The sequence below is a fragment of the Rhinoraja longicauda genome, chromosome 39 (genome assembly GCF_053455715.1).
Source record: "Rhinoraja longicauda isolate Sanriku21f chromosome 39, sRhiLon1.1, whole genome shotgun sequence".
In the NCBI taxonomy this organism is placed as follows: domain Eukaryota; kingdom Metazoa; phylum Chordata; class Chondrichthyes; order Rajiformes; family Arhynchobatidae; genus Rhinoraja; species Rhinoraja longicauda.
In genome coordinates, this window is record NC_135991.1 from 11,442,869 (window position 1) to 11,448,107 (window position 5,239).

A 5,239-nucleotide genomic window follows, 5' to 3' on the forward strand; every position below is an offset into this window, starting at 1 on the left:
ATCCCAGAGGGCGGCCGCAGTCTCTCCGCTCCGGGCTCCGGCTCCTCACATTCACCGCCGGATCGTCCAGCTGTCAGTCCCGGGCGGATGATCCCATCGCCGGCCACGCTCCGGGACCCCCAGCCCCTCACATTCGCCCCGTCTACCCCCTCACTGGGGATCTCTCTCTCTCTCTATATATATTGATCAATTTAAATGACAGTCCCTGATCATTGAAGTGTTTATTTCAGTTTCTACCTCCTCATTCTCACCCTCCCGCCCTCCGCACTGGGGACCGGTCAGGGGTAGGGTGGGTGGGCCTCCGCCCCCCTCTCTCCCCCTCTCCCTCTCTCTTCCGTCTCTCTCTCTCTCCCTCTCCCCCTCTCTCTCTCTCTCTCTCTCTCTCTCTCTCTCTCTCTCTCTCTCTCTCTCTCTCTCTCTCTCTCTCTCTCTCTCTCTCTCTCTCTCTCTCTCTCTCTCTCTCTCTCTCTCTCTCTCTCTCTCTCTCTCTCCCTTCCCCCTCTCCCCCTCCCTTTCCCTCTCCCCCTCTCTCGCTCTCTACCCCGCTCTCTCTCTCCCTCTATCCCTCCCTCCCTCTCGCTCCCTCTCTCTCCCTCTCTCTCTCTCTCTCACCCCACCCTCTCCCTCTCTCCCTCTCTTTCTTATCTCTCTCCCTCTCTCTCGTTCTCTCCCCCTCCCTCTCTCTCTCTCTCCCTCCCCCTTTCTCCCCGTCTCTCCCCCTCCCTCCATCACTGTCTCACTCTCTGTCCCCCTCTCTCTCCCCCTCTCACTCTCCCCCTCTCTCTTCCGTCTCTCTCTCTCTCTCCCCCTCTCTCTCTCTCTCACCCCGCTCTCCCCTCCCTCTCTCTCTCTCACCCCTCTCTCTTCCCCCCACTCTCTCCCCCTCTCTCTCTCTCTCTCTCTCTCTCTCTCTCTCTCTCTCTCTCTCTCCTCTCTCTCTCTCTCTCTCTCTCTCTCTCTCTCTCTCTCTCTCTCTCTCTCTCTCTCTCTCTCTCTCACACACACACACACTCACACACACTCACACACACACTCACACACTCACACACACACTCACACACACACACACACACTCACACACACACTCACACACACACACACACTCACACACACACTCACACACACACACACACACACACACACTCACACACACACTCACACACACACTGTCTCCCTCTCTCTCTGTCTCTCTGACTCCCTATATTTATTTAAGTTGCTACATATTCCAAAATGCAGATTGTATTAGATTAAGTTAAGAATCCTACATAAAGAAATATTTTGTGCTCCATGATCGATGGATGGATGGATGCTGACACTGCCCCTGTCTCTGCGTTACTCTCTCTCTCTTTCCCTCTCTCTCTCTCTCTCTCTCTCTCTCTCTCTCTCTCTCTCTCTCTCTCTCTCTCTCTCTCACACACACACACACACACACACACACTGTCTCTCTCTCTCCCTCTCTCCCTCTGTCTCTCTCTCTCTCTCTCTCTCTCTCTCTCTCTCTCTCTCTCTCTCTCTCTCTCTCTCTCTCTCTCTCTCTCTCTCTCTCTCTCTCTCTCTCTCTCTCTCTCTCTCTCTTCTTTCTCCCCACTCTCCACTTGATAAAATGACATTTGCAATGAACAATTAAACTAGACTGACATTTGATAACCGTCTGATGAAGTGAAATACGCTCTCCCTCCCCATGAAACACCACAACATGTGCCTGACATTTGTGGCAGGTGCAGCACTAACAAATAAACTGCTTTTAACCCGCCTGACTTCTGTTTGGATATTTAGTTCCCACTAAACTCTAGCCTTGAAGCCTTGAAGTCAGAGGAATTAAACATCAACAAGTGGCCACGTTGCTCAAAGATGCAGATTAAGCAGAAAAATAACATCATTGCGTGTCATATGTATTGATCATTTTTAATGACAGTCCCTGATCATTGAAGTGTTTATTTCAGTTTCCACCCCCTCATTCTCCCCCCCTGCACTTTATAATACACTTACAATAATAAATTAAACCTAACAAATATTTGATCCCCCCTCTCCCCCTCTCTCTCTCTCCTACTCTCTCCCATTTCTCCCTCTCTCTGCCCCTCTCTCTCACTCTCTCTCACTCCGCCTCCATTCTCTCTCCCCCTCTTACTGCCCTCTCTCTTCCACCTCTCTTTCGGTGCCCTGTCTCCCTCCCATCTCTCCCCTCTCGCTCTCACACCTCTCTCTTCCTCGTCCCTCTCCCCCTCAACTCTCTCCCCCTCTTATTCCCCTCTCTCACTCTCCCCCCTCCCCCTGTCCTGAAACACCACCACCTATTCAGTGTAGATGTTGACCATCATGGGGACTGGACTCTGGATAAGGGGTGAGGTGGGGGGATGGTGATATTTCGTGGTTACGGGAGTAAACGACCTTTCTGTTGTCCTCTGGTGGGAACAGGAGGCAAAAGTCGGCCATCTTGAAACAGGCCGAAAACTCGCCCTCCTCTACCTGTTTCACCTTTTCCCCTTTTTATTTCAGATGCAGCACGGCAACAGGCCATTCAGCCCACCGAGTCCGTCCCGACCAGCGATCGCCCGTTCACAGATTTATTAATTTAGAGATATAGCGCAGAAACTAAACTAATATACCAAACATTCCACACCCTCTCTCTCTCCCCTTCTCTCTCTCACACACTCACCCCATCTCCCTCTCATCCCTTTTGACTAAATATACTAAACTAAATTAAACTATATTAATATTTGATACCCCTGCCCCCCTCCACTTTATAATAAAATTTACAATATATTAAGCTAATATTTGTTATCCCCTCTCTCTCCCCCTCCCCCTCCCTATCTCTCCTCTCCCTCTCTCTCTCTCTCTCCTCTTTCTCTCCCCCCTCCACTGTATAAGAAAACATTAAAAATAATAAATTAAACAACTAATATTTGATACCCCCTCTCCCCCTCTTTCTACCCTATCACTCTCCCTCTCCACCCTTTCTCTCTCTTTCTCTCTCCCCTCTCTCTCACCCTCTCTCAATCTTTCTCTCACCCTCTCTCTCTCACCCCCTCTCTCTTTCGCCTTTTTATCTCCCCCCTGTGGCATCACAGTCAGTGAAAATGGTGAGCAAGAATTAAAGCAGGAACTTTTCAAATTGGAAAGTGAGCTGAGAAATAGCAAATGGTGGTTCTTGCAGGTAAGTGTGAGGTTTTAATTTTGGGAAGTCAGACCAGGGCATGATCTTCACGGTGAATGGTAGTTCGCTGGGGAGTGTTGAAGAGCAGAGGGATCTCAGAACAAAAGTACATAGTTGCAAGAAAAGGGACGTAACAGGAGGATAGGGCGGTGGAGAAGGTTTTTTGGCGAACTGTCTTCATCAGCCAGCAAATAAAATTTAAAAGTTGGAAAGTTATGTTCATCATCATATCATCATCATATATATACAGCCGGAAACAGGCCTTTTCGGCCCTCCAAGTCCGTGCCGCCCAGTGATCACAGTACATTAACATTATCCTACACCCACGTCTTTGGAGTGTGGGAGGAAACCGAAGATCTCGGAGAAAACCCACGCAGTTCACGGGGAAAACGTACAAACTCCTTACAGTGCAGCACCCGTAGTCAGGATCGAACCTGAGTCTCCGGCGCTGCATTGGCTGTAAAGCAGCAACTCTACCGCTGCGCTAGCGTGCTGTGCTACCGTTCAGTTGGACAAGTCAAGTCAAGTCAATTTATTTGTATAGCACATTTAAAAACAACCCACGTTGACCAAAGTGCTGCACATCTGACTAGGAAAAAAAAAGAAACATACAGTGGCAGGCAGCCAAACACAACGGCGCGGCCATCTTGAACAAAATGTTAATTCAATCACCCACAGTCCAAGACGTTAGTGAGGACGCACTTGGAGTAATGTGCATATTTTTAGCCACCGTGTTTGGGAAACATGCCACTAATTTGTAAAGAGTGCCGAATATATTATCGAACAAGTTGCCCGGAGACAATGTTCAGAACTAGAGGGAAAGGCTGGACACGCCAGCACTTTATTCCATGGAGCTCAGTAGAGAGAGAGCAGTGATCTCATGGAGGTGCACAGTATCATAGGGAGCGTCATAATAATAACACTAAGACATTTGGACAGGTACATGAGGACACTGGTTAGTGGGCAATCAGGAGATGAGTGGGCAAAATTAGAGTACATAGTATTGGGGGCAGGGTATTGACATGGATAAAAAAATGGTTGGCAGACAGGAAACAAAGAGTATGAATTAATTGGTCCCTTTCATAATGGCAGGCAGTGACTAGTGGGGTGCTGCAAGGCTGGGTTCTGGGACCGCAGCCATTTACAATCCATATATAGATGATTTTGATGAAGGAATAAAAAGTAACATCAGCAGATTTGCAGATGACACAAAGCTGGGTGGCATGGTGAACTGTGAAGAAGATGCTATGAGGATGCAGGGTGACTTGTATAGGTTGGGTTAGTGGGCAGATGCAGTGTAATGTGGATAAATGTGAGGTTATCCACTTTGGTGGCAAGAACAAGAAGGCAGATTATTATCTGAATGGTGTCAGATTATGAAAAGGGGAAGTACAACAAGACCTGGGAATCCTTGTAGATCAGTCACTAAAAGTAAGCATGCAGGTACGGCAGGCAATGAAGACAGCTAATGGCATGTTAGCCTTCGCAATGAGAGGATTTGAGTACAGGAGCAAAGAGATCCTTCTGCAGTTGTACAGGGCCCTGGTGAGACCACATCTGAGTTATCGTGTGCAACTTTGGTCTCCCAATTTGTGGAAGGACATTCTTGCTATTGAGGGAATGCAGTGCAGGTTCACGAGGTTAATTCCCAGGATGGCGGGACTGTCATATGATGAAAGAATGGAGCGACCGGGCTTGTATTCACTGGAGTTTAGAAGGATGAGAGGGGATCTCATAGAAACAGATACAATTATTAAGGGATGCAGGAACAATGTTTCCGATATTGGGGAAGTACAGAACCAGGTGCCACAGTTTAAGAGAGTGCGGTGGAGCATGGGGAGCGATAGGGGGAGTGTGTGGAATGTGAGGGATAGGAGTGTGGGCAGAGAGGGGGATGTGTGTGGGGAGAGAGATGGGGAGGCAGGTGGGGGAGAGAGGGGGACGAGTGTGGGGGATAGAATGGGAGGAGTGGTGAGTGTATGGGGAGAAAGCAGGAGTGTGGGGATGGAGAGTGGGAGGAGAGTGGGAAGAGAGGGGGTGCGGAGAGAGAGGGGGATGTGTATGGGGAGAGAGATTGGAGGAGTG